The 15,988-nt window shown below is 29.9% G+C and overlaps 1 long non-coding RNA gene across 3 annotated transcripts in view; it reads right to left on the minus strand.

The window, feature by feature from the left end:
- LOC106677596 (uncharacterized) overlaps positions 1-15,988 on the minus strand; it is a 51,148-nt gene that overhangs the window by 22,046 nt on the left and 13,114 nt on the right. The window contains exon 4 of one of the 3 annotated variants that reach the window (XR_001342626.2): positions 3,729-3,791. The exons of 1 other annotated variant lie outside the window; for it this stretch is intronic. This is a non-coding gene — a long non-coding RNA (uncharacterized lncRNA). Of the gene's footprint in view, positions 1-3,728; positions 3,792-11,272; positions 11,568-15,988 lie in introns of those variants that run through there. One more of the 3 variants, XR_010843010.1, reaches the window with a different exon arrangement.

Consider the following 15,988-nt stretch of genomic DNA (forward strand, 5'->3'; position numbering starts at 1 on the left):
TGATACAAGTAGTAATAATAAATATTAAAAATATATAAATAAGAGTCCATGATAATATTCACATATGTACACATACTTATGGAAATGTCACAAATAACATGACACATGTTTAACCATATACATCATGCAATATCCTGATTCCAACTTAAATTTGAGGTTTATATACTGTGTTTTTACTAAATTTTCCAACATTTTTGTTAAATAATTGCCATTTTTAAATAAAAAGATGTCAGCGCCAAACTTATTAGTATTCTAAGGTTTAAAATGCATTACATTTAGCAATAATATAACTCCATTATTAATACATACGAGTCATAAACAGATGTCATCCTAAGTACCATTAGCGCGGGTTTAGGATTACGGGAAGCCAAATTAAGGACAATACGGATCTATGGCGCTCAGTGCCATCTCGATTACCAATTCCAGAGATTAGTTCTAATTACAGCTATTTAACAGGCACAGCTGACACCCGGATCTCTCCACTGCTATCTGTATCAGATTAGTCTTAGTACAGCCTCCTGCGGCTTATCGCCGGGCCAACATGGCCGATACTGTCGATTAGTCGAACAATCTATCACCAAAAAATCACACATCTTTTACTTCTGTAACACTTACAAATCTTTTTTTTTTAAATATCGCATAAAAAACTTATTTTTAAATTGTTTTTTTTTTAAGGGATAAAATTTGAATTTATTTGTTTCATTAATCAACCTCTTATAAACAACAATTAATGTTTTCAGGAATGATATTATTTAGTTTTGTTCATCAAGACTATGACCTGATATCTTTCAGAAACATAAATATCTATTTGTATTTATAAACAATTAAATTAATACGATTTTCAACATTTAGGATTCAAGAACCTTTTTTAAACAGCGAAAATTATTGTTAAACACTACTCCAAGGATTATTTACACTCAGCATTGCTAACACATACTAGTTAGATAGGTCAGCTTCATAAACCATCAGGGAATATTCTCCAAACAAATTAGGAACACTGCCTAAATAATATTTTAGATTTTACCCTTTACCCTAGTAAATTGTAAGTGGTACTGGTTGCTTCTGGGCAACGGTCCCACCACTGTCTTTTACCCATAAATGGAATTCCTGAATCACGGAAATTTCTCCTTAATCACCAGCCAAACGTTACCGTAGCACGTAAAGTCCCATGGTGCTTAGATGCAGTCCCATGAAATTCAGTGAAGGTCCTAATCACATACTTAATAGACCCCGAAACAACTGAAGAGGGACATTGGGGTCTATAGTCCTAGCCAAGGTTATATAGGTTGGCTCTAAAACTGATTTCCTGGAGTAATTGTGAATTATAATAGTTCGGGAGGATACCTATAGTGTTTATGGAAGATGGCAAGGTGGAGATGTAGTTTCTAAGATTATGACTTTTGGAGGTTATTCCCCACCGCCGAATCCATTCTTTAATTGTATCTTTCCGGATCACCTGATGCCATTTTTGGGGGATTTTCACTAGACCTCACTCGAAGAGTTTCCAAACATCCTGTTGAACTGTCTATTTTGTAAACAAGTTTGGTCAATTCTCGCTCACAAAACCTTCATGAGACCTATATACATTGATGTTTAGAAGCAGTCAATGCCATTTTATTTCCCTTCATTGTGTAAGTTTCCGTAACCAGAAGAGAGGTGCAACTTGAGGTACTCCATTTATAACTAATGGTGGCTGGATACCTTAGGGCCAAGAATACACCTTCCACGTGAGTTTATTACTTTAGCTGACGGGTACTGTGCTATTTTAATAGAACAGATATTTTAAGTGAAATGTTACTTTCAGGGCTAAATCTGCCCAAAGGCCAAGGTACATTGCCATTAGGTGCGATGTCCTATTGATATTTACCTGAAGCAGCATTTGAAAACCTTGAACTACATGGGTTGTAGGGTCTTGTTTTTATGAATGTCAAGTCATTGTGGGAATGAAAAGGCAGACTCGCAGGCAAGACTAGCTATAAAGACAGGTCAAGTCGTCAACATCATCATCGACATGCAAAGATGTTATTTCTTGGATCAAAGAAATTGGATGGCAAGAGTGACATGATGAATGGTTCATCATGAGAGACAAGTTAAGAATGGTCCAACAGACAGTGAAACGTCCAATCTACTCGACTCACCCACGGTCATCTCATGAAAAAAGAAAATGCACCAATGTGTCGCTACTGCGGAAACGATTTTACCGTTAGGCACATTCTCACTGAATGTATTCCTCGCGAACCACACCGGTTCTCTTCAGATTTACAAGAGATGTTGAGAAAAGATCCCACAACAATAACTTTTTTTCACTTTCTAAATATCATTAATATTTATGATCACATATAATCTAACTGTCCAGCATGGATAAGTAGATGCCAAATTTAATATAGTAATTTACTAAATAAGTAGATTCTAATTTCAAATTGTAAATTGTAATTGTAATTGTTAATTTTTAAATTTTTGAATATGTCACTGTAATTTACTAACTTTGTAAATTCAGTGTAAATGTCCCTAATGGTCGTAACACTTAAATAAATAAATGATATTTACCTACTACTTACAATATACCAACTACTATCTTGGTGATCTAGATAACCTTACGTCGAAGTAAACCAAGACCAACAAACAACTTAAATTGACAATTTCTCTGGACTTAACTCTCTTTCTCATCGTCAACCCAAATCATTTGTTTTAACACAACACAATCACTGATGATCAATTCGAGAAAACAAGTTGTCCAACTTCCTAACAATAAAACACTAATCGATTTCAGCAAAGAGGCCATCGGAAAAGTTCAATGCCCAAGACAGACTTTCTATCATTTAATTGATTTGACACTTTATGAGCTAGAGTCAATTATAAAAGAGGTGAAGAAAATTGAAAACGACTTTCTAAATATATAAAGAGGAAGGAAAAAACTGAAAATATTAATTATCCTTTTATATCCATACTAATAGTATGAAATGATTTTACATATTTATAAAAAGCTTTCAAGTAATTGATTCCTTTATGGTACGAATTACACTCACCCTATCCCTAATTGTTAGTTTTTAAAAATTATTTTAAAACCAGTTCGTCTTTATTACATAACATATTGAATTTCAGTAGGCAAAAAGTTATAATAATTTCTATACACAAATGATCGTTGGGCAATGTAGCTACCGGTTTTTTCACATCTAAACCAAACTGATAATTGTGTACTCCTTAAGGTTTTTAGGTTAATGATATACATTATACACAAGGACACAACGATAATAGCAATTCAAGTGTTCAACTAGCTATTGTATTCTCATTATTTACATATAATGTACAAATAATCTCACAATGAAAGACGAAATTAACAGGGTTAGATATTAAGGAACGGTAAACTAAACCAGGTCACTACTGGCGATAGTTTTTATTCTAACTATAAAGACATGAATGGTTGAAGATGCGATGCAATAAATTTACTTAAATCCATCTTTTTTACTTTTTTCAGTATGAATGTGATAGATTATCTTGGTCTTGTAAGATTTGTAATAAGGCAGGATTCTTGGTTGATGAAATTAAAAAGAAGTGATATTTTACATTGAAAATAACCTATAATCTAAGACAATGTTTTAGACCTCGTCAATTTTTTTGAGAAATCTATACATTTATTAGATTTTAAAATTAAACTTTCAAAAAATAAATAAAACAATACAACTTTTTATTGGAGAGGTGAAATTTACAGATATTATTGGTGAGTGGTGGACTGATGTTCTCGATAGAGATTCTTGAATCAAATTCAATCGAAATGACTATCACACTGCTACCTGATAGAAGTGTAGGAGATAAAAATGAAATGATTATTTTACAATTTTACACTTATTAATCAAATATTGTTTGAACGCCCAATATATAACCATTTGAGGATAAGAATTTTATAATATAAATAATATTACTTTCATTGGTGTTAATAATTTTAGTTTTAATGTTATATTCAGCATTTTTTATTGTTGTTTCCGATTTTTAGATATTTCATTTATTACTATTACAAGTCATTCTAATATTCATCGAAAAAATCTATACAAAAATGTAATTATTTTGTTGATATATGTTATTTTTATAGATAGCCTATATTTACGTATAGCTATAGTCTAAAACAAATATATAATATAAATAATTGTATAAATCATTTTTAATTTACAATCTAAAAATATTAAATTCATTAGCTATTGCTTAATATGTTCCCCTTAATGTACCTACGATATTGTATTTATTTTCTTAAAACTAAATAGCTCAATAAACCAATTTATTCAATCCTGTGGAAAATTAGAATTATCATTTTTTATTAAATCCAAACAAAAATGTATCTAGATACATTTAAAACCTAACACAATAATACGAGATTCATTAATAGTTGTAAGTGAGATAAATTATTACTAGTTAAGGTGATCTGGGTCAACTTTTTTCGGTTCTTTGAATCAGAAAATAAATATTATACGAGACACCCAAAATAAGTTTTAATGGAGTTTTCAAAATATTCAAAAAAACTCTTTAAAATATTCAGGACCGTCCATCGAGCTATTGACAACTGTACAAATAATAAATGCATTCAACTACAGTGCAGGGGTCAACTGTCTGCCTCGTGCCTAGGTCATTCCACCTCGTAAACTCTAACCCATCCCAAGAGATTCTCAGTTGACTATTTAAACATATTATATATTTAAAATTAAATTTGTAAAAGAAAATCCCTATTCTGTGATTTTGTATAGTACGAAAACATATAATATATAAAGAGCCTAGAGGTAGCATGATTTTTTGACCATAAAGTATTAGAGGGAGATAGTCGTGATAGCACGAAGTATCAGGACTTAACTATCATTATTCAAAGAATAAATTCTGTTTTATTCCCTAATCAATGATAGTAACTCATTTTTTAGGAATCATTGGAACGAAAGGAAGCACTATTTAAAAATAAAATTAAAAAGAAAATCTTTCAGATTTTAATAACACTTACACAGAAAAAAAAGTTTTCTGGGGGATAAAAAGATAGAGCACTAGACAATGTTGGAGTACCGAATAATAACTTTTCACGGTTAAAAAATGGAGAAAAATGATAATTTTGACCATAGTAAAGTTATGGTGTTAAAATGACAGTTATTTATTTTTTTTTTAGTTTATTAAATTCAGATTAATTCGACTTCAAAGAATCATACAGTCTGATGAAGACTCATCGATACTTACAGTGATTTCAAAGAATACCTATCTTAAAAATGTCTATTCAAGTTACTTAATTGTTACTTTTAAAAATAAATTGTATTATAAATTTTTTAAAATATAAAATATAAATTTATTATTGTGGATCCAATGAGTCCATATATTTCTAAATGTAATCATACTATATTATGCAGAGATAAAATAAACCTTCATTCGTAATAAATTAAAGATGGAAAAAGTTTTGATGTAAGACATATGGGCAAGGATACCTTGAAGAAGGGAGAAATAATTCATAATAAGAGGAGGTAAGGGGTCAGGTGTATACACACAAATGTATATACCAATATAATTGTGCAAATACCGATGAAGAAATACAATACCCGCTATGTGTAATGAAAATAAATAAAATATTAGTCATGAAAATAAATTAAAAAATAGTTGTGAAAATAAAAAAAACATATTATTAATGAAAATTAATAAAATATAAGAAATGAAAATAAAGACTTGAATATTGAAGATAGTTATAGTAAAATATCTTGGCGGATCCAACGTATTTCTGTGCGAGCGGCTGTATCCTTCTTGTGCCGTCATGTCAAGTAAAATTTATCAAGAAGATTTTGGAACTGAAATTCAGAGCTATTCCCTTTTTTAATTATAAGAATGAGCTATTTTTCGTTATTTAACAGAAAAATTGCCAAAAATGTAGCTACTTCCATATTATTGTAGACCTCTAAATTATTAATTTTATACTTAAATATATATGTTATTCTCCTCCCCCCATGATCGGAAAATCTTAATTTAATAATTCATGAAAAAAAAAATTCCATCAACTTTTTATTAATTTAAACTACAATTTTTTTTAACTGAAAAAAGTTTCATAAAACTGAATAGGACTCTGAAATAAATTAATAAAACGTTTTTGGAGAGTACTGTTCATTAAGTATTTATACTATTAAAATATAACTGTTTGTAAAACAGAACAGTGTATATGTATATGTGTATAAGTATCCTTGAGTAAAAGAAGTTTATTTTATGCTACATTTACTAGACCAATAAATAATGAAAAGCTCAATGCTGAATCGTTTGTAAAAATTAGTAAGCACTAACTCTTACTGTTAGTACACATCTTTATATAAATCTAAATGAGCACAACCATAAAAATATAAAATAAAAATAAAAAAATTGAATTATTCTCTTTTTACTAATGATGTTAGATGAATAATCGAGCTTACAGCATGTTTCTTACGACCGTATAAAACAAAAACGACCTGACCAACTACAAGTAGTTTTGAACTGTGGTTACATCGCGATCCGTCTCCCTTAAGAGCAACAATGATAGATGACTACGACAAAGTTCAAAGCATCTTGTCTCTATCATGGGACACGAACTAATAATGAATGTGACCAAGGCAGGAGCAATGGTATACCAATGACCCGGTTTGGTAGTTGGTTGATAGTTGATCAAGCCTTCAGGTCGCTCTAGTAAGTCCCAATAACGAGCAATGATCGATATCACAACTCCCTGCTTAATCCAAGTTATCTTCATTATCCAGTTAGCAATGGGATTTAATGGTGCCGTTCCATGTTTTTGAATTAGTCCAATTAATGTCCCTTAGCTTTGTCCTATTGTCAAGTGAGGCACCGGAACGAATAGCCCTGATATAAATGGCCGAAAATCAACAAAATTTATGATGACTTCAAATTGAAGGACAAACCAATGAGTGGATTACATACTAAAAAATATTCACTACTGAATAAGATGAATAAAGTAAAAATGGATATCAACATCACTCCTTAGGAGGAGTTGTATAGTTACCTATTTTGGTTGACTAAAGTTCATCTCACAAAAGTTTTCAATTGAATAGTGTGACTATTATAGTTGGATAGTCCAAAAACGGGTGGCAATCGCAAGTAATTAATTTAAACAGACTATGCATCAGTTTAAGTTATAATAGGACAAATGTTTAGGTAAATATTTTCGAACATAGCATTTCTTTAATTTTCGACATATCAGCGACAGGTTTGAACTCATTAATAAAGGCAAAAGACAAACAAGGTAAATTAGACCAATAAAATATCAAAATATTTGCTAGCAGAATTGCAAATACCCATAAATGCATAGCTTAACTTCATTAAAAATAAGAACTATTAACATTGCGAAGAGTGGCGCGCTGATCTGTGCATGGTTTTAAAGGAATGTAGTCTCTAAATATCATCTTATTGTCTGCCAGGAGTTGATTTTTAAGTATTTGTGAGAAAAATCATTAGTGGATAAATAATAAAGAACACTTTTAAATTTGCGTGTATATTTAATGATATAGTGAGATAGTGTTAGGTTTACTTCTTTAAAGAAAGAGGCATTTTTCAGATTGAAACTTATTTCTCTGTTATACACAGAAATTATAATTCCTATGAGTTTTTTTTTCTCCCAGAAAACAGAGTCAATACCAATAATATAGAAGGGTTTCGCTTTTTGAGTACTCGTGAAGTCTAGCGGCAATGTGTCCTCTCATGAAGAAAATCACAAAATAAATAAAGGTAAAAAAATCTAAACTGGCACATTTCAACAGAAAATGAAAAGACAAAAAAAAAGAAACTCACCCAAGAAACATGGATTGCATATTTGGATAAACCAAAAAATATTTTGGATCTACCAATGAGAAAAATAAGCTATTTTCCACAGCTCTAAAATTCCATTAAAAGGGTTGATGAAACCTAACTAAAGATGTTTTGGATAATTAAGCAAACCATCTGGTTCTTTGGTTCAAGATAAACTTGAAGATATTCTAGAATTAAATGTCTGAAAAAAAACTTATACAAAAAGTGAAAAATTTTAAATCACAATCCTTTATACCCAATACTAGTAACTGAGCATAAATTATTATTACACGACTAAGAAATAGTCAAATATTTGATACCCATCTGAGAATTCTCGCAGCAAATAGTTAAGAATTTCCAATTTTTACGAAGCACACTAGATTAAAACTGACATATTTTGAACAGAAACATTCGAAATATTAAATACACACTTAAACATGAATAAATTAGATTTTTTTAAAATATTTTCACGGCGGAAGCTTCTCCCAACACACAAAACCACGATTTTTTTTAAAAATTATTTTCTTTTCTTATGATTTAAATAAGTATCATACTATAGTCAAATAAAATAAAGTCGTCACCCCAGTTTGCTACTAAATTTCTGCATGCAATGAGCCGATATATGAATGTTTTACGGGTTTAGACTAATAAAAGGACTCAATAAAGTTATTGTAAATCACAAAATTTTCGATGAAACATATAGAAAACGCGAAATAATTGAAAATAATCTAAAAAAAAAAAAATTTGAAAAATATAAAAAATGTCATTTGAAATGTGTAAAATAAAATAATATATAAGTAAATAAATTTATGTATTTCGAAAATAAATTTTAAAAGAGTAAAAATCTTTAAAGGCGGTTGAACCCAGAAGGATCGTAGTTGGTGGATGTGGCAGTTATATTTCGGCAGATAATCCAAGATGAAAAGTAGGTGGTACAGCTCTTTCCACCACACGGAACGCAAGCTAGAAGTGATCTCCCTTGACGTAAAACTAATTGTTGTTCCTAATATAAAATTATATTTGGATCTTTGAACAAATATATTGTTCTTTTTTCTTATTAATAGACAAATATCACAACGAAGTGAGATTATTTTGTTATGTAAATATAAAATAATAAATTAGAATGATAATAAGAATGGACGATTTTTACTTATTTATATAGTTTAAGATTATATTTATTTGGAGGATAAACGGCATTTGCGATACAGTAATGGAATTTTTTGCTTTGATAGAAGCCTTTAGGAATATCCATAATGTATTGGGGAAAGGAAGAGATACATGAGATATCGGTTTCAGAAGAAGGCAGACATATCATTCCCTACTCAGCCCCCGTTTGTGAAGATGGCTTTTGAATCGAGCAAATAGGCTTCTCCAAGGCTATCCAATTGTCAAGAAGTTCCTTTGAGTTGCTATAATATGGGTCCTACTTTGGGTCTTTTTTCAACGCTATCCAATTGTCAAGTAGTCCCTTTGAGTTGCAATAATATGGGTCGTACTTTAGGTATTTTTTCAATGATACATAATCTTCGTATTCCAATATGTCGATAATAGCTAAAAATATTTTTTTTTAAAAATAAACACAACGGTAAAACGAAAGAAAAATAATAAAGATTGATACAAATACAATAAATATATATGTACACGCACATGTATATATATACAAATTTAAAAGATATAAATAAAATGTAACTTCTGCCGCTGAATTTATTCTAAAAATGAATTCTCACAATCTCAAAGATTCCTCATTTTGGTTAAAATATATTTGAATTGCAAAATATAAAAAAAATAGAAAGGAAAGAAAGAAACTTGAGGCAGTATATAAATAATCAGCATATTGATGTAAGAGGGAACAATAGGGTCATGAGTATATAGTCTCTTCTCCATTCTGAAAGGGGAGAGAAAGAGAAAAAATAAAGTTAATCATTTGCAGACTGGTAGCGGAGTATGCTGAAAAAGGATTTTTTGTTCTTCCTTTACTATATTTGTATGGTTCTGCAGCATAAAAGGTACAAATGTGAAAGTTTTTATAGTTTTAATTAATTTCAATACATCACATGGTTCCAAAAAAATATATAGACGATGGTTTTTATTAAGTCTAGATATTTTAAAATTAAATGATTTCTGTTGGTTTTTATTCATAGTGTTTATTACAAATTTACTACTAAAGATATTAAAAGTAACTTTAGTTTTTAATGGCCCAGTAATTTAGTTGATCAGAAGATTCAAAGATTTAAAGGAATAAAACAAAAAGAAAGACATTAATATGATACTATTAACATGATGTTGAAATGATTATTATACTATTAAAGTATATGATCAGATCATTCCTCCGACCATTACCTAATTCATTATCAGGATACGTCATAACTTTGTTCGGGGATAGTACATGAATACAAAGCAATTACTAGTTATGTGCCTTGTGAAAGTGATAAATAAAATCCTATTTGACACTTATTAAGAGATTTGTAATTTTAAAGTTTAAATGATGTTGGTTCCCTACCATTTTACCTCGCATATAGTTCAGGACGGGAAACCAACAACAGTTGGTATCCCCTACCCTCAGGATAAATTTAATATTTTAAAAAAATGCAGCATGGTTTATTTCTTAAACCTTCTAAATTGGAATGCAAATTTCAGAACAAGAAGTCAATAAATGGTCATTGGATAAGGACAGTGGCTGATCCCCATCGACCTTAAATGCAGGAGCAACAATGGAACGTACCGATCAACCGTCGTGCCTCGCCTTGGTAATAAAACCCAAGGAAGCAGGACCTGATTAGCCGGAGGATCGTTATTGAGCAGGACCGATCCCGGCCGATGGTGAGGGAAAGCAGTCTCTGGATAGCATTAGCATTTTCATTCAGTCATAACTCTCCCGGTCGCAAAGGTCGTTCAATGTTCTCCCTTTACTGCTTCCGGAAAAAGACTCGAGAGGAAGGCCGAGTGGTCTCGGATAATGGAATAGCTGGAATTGCCTCTGTACTATCATAGGATAATAGATCACACAGCAGAAACGATAAGGAATAATATCGACGATACTATGAATAATAAAAAACAAGAAATAGAACTCATCATAAAATCATAGCCTCCAGCACCCCTATTTACTTTTTATTTATCAGGAGTTAGCGGTAATTCAACTATAATTGATACAAAAACAGAAGGTTTAGTTTTTCTTTTTTCAATTTTGGAATTTTTCTTTATTTGTAACAGCGTTTTCTTCCATATAAAGGCAAAAAATGTAAAACATATTGACAAGGCTTGAATCACAGCTTTGCAACAGTTATAGTTACTTTAGATTTAGGTAACATTGTGAATAGTTTTTTTTTAGAAAAATAAAATTTTTTTATACTTTACAAAAAGCAACGTTTGTGTTTTTTACACCCTTTAACTCATTTGATACGATCGACAATATTTTATATTCTTATTCTAGATAAAAACAAATCAATTGGTAATTAATAATAATTAAATATATGCAGAGAAAAAGTGATATGTGATAATATAAAAAAGTTCTTAATTTCTTAAGAAAATAGAAATTGAATTTTGGATTATGAAATTGGAAATGGAAAAAGTAAATAGAAGTTTATTGCATGACAACACTTAAAAAAAAAAGAAAAACATAATCATACCGATTTAATATATTTCTTCATTCTCAGCATCAAAATCCGCAGTAAAGTTCTTCCCTGACTGAAATCCGTCATTATCCCTGAGTGACAAGTAAGGTAGTGATGAACCAAATTTTAACAGAGTACTGCAGCACCCGGAGATAATGGTTCGAATTGAGTTGATCAGAACTAAAGGCAAATTAACTAGTTATCTATTTGAAGCTTTGCGGGACCACTTTTGTTTATTTCGATATTTTGGCCATCTTATTTGGTCTACCTTAAAATTAGAAATACTGTTCGTTTACAATGTCCTTGGAGTAAAGTTTATCTGTTCCTCAGCGAGTATAATCAGAATTCTCTTATTAACTTGTTCATTGTTTTATTCATACAGTTTATACATAATGATTATTATAATGAACATACATTAAACGTGCGTACAAATATAATAATGTAAATTAGTTTATATTATTTAAAAATAAATTTTACATTAAAAACACTAAATATTTATAATTTGTAAAATGTGGATATATATATAATTTGCTGTCTTGAATTTACTTAAAAATTAATAATATGTAATGTAAACCTTCCCTCTAGCTTTTCCTCGCAGTGCCAAGGGTTCACAACACTGATTTCGTCCTGCGCCTCGAGACTCCTATGCTATGAAGCTATGAAACTGTCTTGGATAGTTATGCTATATAATGATAGATACTTGAAACGGCTGCAAAAGTATATCACACATATTCCGAAAGGTTTATTAAATAGTCAATTATTTTTTATATATTCACACAAAATATTAGAAAAAACTAACAATATCTTAATGCAAGATGACCCAACTAAGCGAGAATTAATGCAAGACATTGTGCTATAAACTCTCTTTTTATCATTTCTTATCAATTTTTTTTTCAAATTATATTTTGAATCGTCGTTTAAATTATTATTTCTATTAATATTAGTTATTTTTGTTCGTCAATTTTTGTGTTGTTTCGTTAATCTTTAACCGAATTACAATTATTATTCATTATATTTTTTATTTTGATTATTGAAACGAATTGACGAATTGAAATTTCTTTACCGACGTTCTAAAACTCAAGAAAAAAAATGTATAAGAACAAATTGATTTCGTGAAGGTCGAAATAAAAACAAAAATTTTTGTTTTTACTAATTTATTTTTATAATTTAAACTTATCCAATAATCATTTTAATACATTATTTTATGACCAGATGTTTCCCCAGACTGGGAAAAATATTTTCTTTTTTAATAATTTATTTTTATAATTGAAAATTATTCAATAATTATAACAATGTAAATAGTGAGAAGTGCCTTATGCACAAGGCATAATCCTTACACTGTCAAATTATAAAAAAAAATCATTTTTTTATAATAATAGTATGTAAGGCTTATCCGATAATAAAGAAAACCCCACAAATAAACGTCAAGACTTTTTTCCCCCAAGTTTGTAGACGTGGGAAGCTAATTGTGAATGCGGAGGTATCAAAAACCAATGAAGAAATCTTATTGATAACACTCATTTGATGTAAATATGCTTCAAAAAACAAATATCATTACAAGTAGAGAAGTAAAAAATAAAATAAAAAGGTAGCATTAGGCCCCGTAACCGAATTAAGTAAAAGACTACTAGCCTTTTAGTCTCAGGCAATCTAGAAGGAAAAACGGTAATCAGCTTCTTGGCTTATTATTTTCACAAATTATCACGGTGCGGAACCATAGAGCCAATGATTGCCCTATTTTTGAACTAAAAAAATATCGATCGAAACAGGTTCTTAGCACATTAACTGGCAATCAAAAATGAAGGCCTTCGGTGAGCCAATATAACAAACGCTCTGATAGAACTTGGCTACTGTGTAAATGGATTTGACTTAAAAAGGTCTTTAAAAATAACTCAATAATTTTATTAAGTATCATTCTAGATTTTTTAAAACTTCATCAAAAAGAAATTCATTTCTTGTAATCCGCCTATTATGCTACACCTACATGATTACATGATAATGTAAATCGAATGTAATGGCAGGAAAAAGCCACGAGAACACACAATTGTGTGGATAACGAAGTTTGCCATATCCAAGTCCAAGACTTGTCCAAACGCTTGGTAAGCAAAAGAGGTAACGAACGTCGGTATCCACATGTTTGTGTGTCCTTTTGACTTTTTTCTACTATTATATTCGATTTACATTATGAAAATAAACACAATCAAGATGAGCGAAATGAAAGTAAACGTCAAAATCAGTAAAATAGATGGTAAACATAAATAGTACTATAGAAACGATGGTTCCATAGCAGTGATACAACATAACCTATAAATTCAACCATTGTTCTTGCATTTTTATTACCAACTTGTTTATTAAATTACCTAGACATATAAAGTCTTTTGAACAATGCATTGAAAAATCAAACAAGATTTGAAACAATGCATTTATACCTAATCGATAGGATATTAAAAAATTCAATCTTAAAATAGAGTTAATAATGAAATCCGAAAGTTGGGAAAATTCTTAAATTCATTAAAAATTGAAGATCTCAAACATTTATCAGTTTATAGTTCCAAAACAATGCTAACTGAATACAAACGTGTAGATGCAACACAAGCGCCCTTTGATTTGTCTCCAAAAACCGACATCAGGTCGGCCAAAAATTCACGTTAATTTCCAACGTCTCAACCAATCCAAATAACTCATTCACACGCTTGTGCATGCACGAATTTGCCATGGTTTTGCAAATGGGGAGAGGTACCTGGACAGAATTAGAATAACACTGGTCAAAACGAGTTTTTAGCCCGGTCTCTAAGTGTCAATTTAAAGTTACTTTCAGGTGGCTATAAAATAACAAAGGTTATACCAGATAAAATTCGTTTTCGTAGCAAATCTAACGCTATTTTGGATTTTAAGCTGTTTAATTGCCCTTATTTAAATTTTTGCTAAATAAAACAATGACAGAAGACCTTGTTTTTAATTATTTTCAATGACGAAAAAATAAGAGTTAAATGAGCATTGTATGGCCGTAACATTTAAAGATACAAACATATAATGTGGACCATTTTTCCTAAAAAATCAAAACTTATTGTCATTTTCTTGCATTTTTTTTAAATATCAGGCTAAACAAATTTGAGGTAAATTGAATTAACTTTCATTTCAGCAAAAAGAAAAAGTTTAGGCACAAGTATTCTAATATGGTGACTAAACAAAATATTGACGAATATAATTGAGAAGAGAAATTTTTCACAATTATTTTTAATTATTAATTGTTATTTTTGTGGTTATTTAATTCTAATAAGAATAATGAGAGAAAATTAAGAAAGCCTTCTTTTTCGGGAAAATGGGAAACGAATAAAAAACTGTTTCTTAAAAAATTTCAGACGTAATTTTAGAAAGTTTTAAAAGGCTTTTAAAACACAAAAATCTGAAGTGTTTTAATCACAAAGAACTCCTCAAAAAGCTATGCTCTCTGAAACCTAATTTTGTAACAATTAAGAAAAAGGCATTAACCTCACTTAAAATTCAAAATACCTTTCAAGTTTCTATAAACGTGAACTTCATAATAACCGAATGAATGTTACTAACGTTTAATTAAAATTTTATAAATTATATAAAAACATGTAATCTGTTTGGTTGATTTATGTTATATGACTAAATGATATATTTAAATTAACACAAAAAAGTACATACAAGCATTTCAATTAATACACAGCTCATTAATATAAGAAACTTGAACATTAAATACTCATTATAACTGAAACCATCACACGACAATGTTCTAAAAAAGTATGATAGCTGAAAGTTGTTCCAGGAGTTTAAAACATCAATGTTATTGATGACCGAGCAGATTTGCACCTTCAAAACCTATGAAAAAAGTTTAAAACAACATCCTAGATCATATTATTAAAACTTAATTAAAAACAGATGATATTATGTTTAAAAATGCATTCTAGATAGTATCATAAACTTTAATGACCCTCCTTCAAAAATTGAGATGAGTTCATCTCAACATCAGCCATTTAAGTTAGTAAAGAAAACGGTTAGGGTCGATAGTTAATAAGGCATTCTGTCTAAACTTTTTAATTGCATAATTTTACAGGAACATCTCTAAATTAATATTTTTGTAGCGAAAGATCACTTCAAAGCTTGCTTTCAAAGAATTGATACATATTTTGTAAAAAAAAAAAAAATAAAATAAAATAAATTGATAAATTAATTTTATGAATGTCACATCGCGGGCACGAATTATTTCCCATAATTTTAACTAAATAATTATATTTCCCATAATTTATTGTTAACCTACTGATCACAAATATATTTTACTACAGTAAGAAGGTCGAGTTTTTATTCTGTGGAGCCGCAACGAAATAAACGTCATCCCGCTTGGCCGAGGTTGCTAAGGTGACACCTTCACACACTCGGCTGCCACGGCCTGAGTATGGACTCATGTTTGTGACACTTCACGTAAAAGAAGTATCCAGGTCCTAACGATCGATTTTTTTTTTTTTAAAGACTAACGATTTGGATGTTGTTGTTGTTGTTGATTTTTTGCTTAAAGGCGTAAAACCCTCTGGTCATCAACGCCTATGGGATGATAAAAGTAAAAAAAAAAAATAAAA

Source organism: Halyomorpha halys, unplaced genomic scaffold (genome assembly GCF_000696795.3).
Source record: "Halyomorpha halys isolate HHAL.00 unplaced genomic scaffold, Hhal_1.1 Scaffold104.1, whole genome shotgun sequence".
Taxonomy (NCBI): Eukaryota; Metazoa; Arthropoda; class Insecta; order Hemiptera; family Pentatomidae; genus Halyomorpha; species Halyomorpha halys.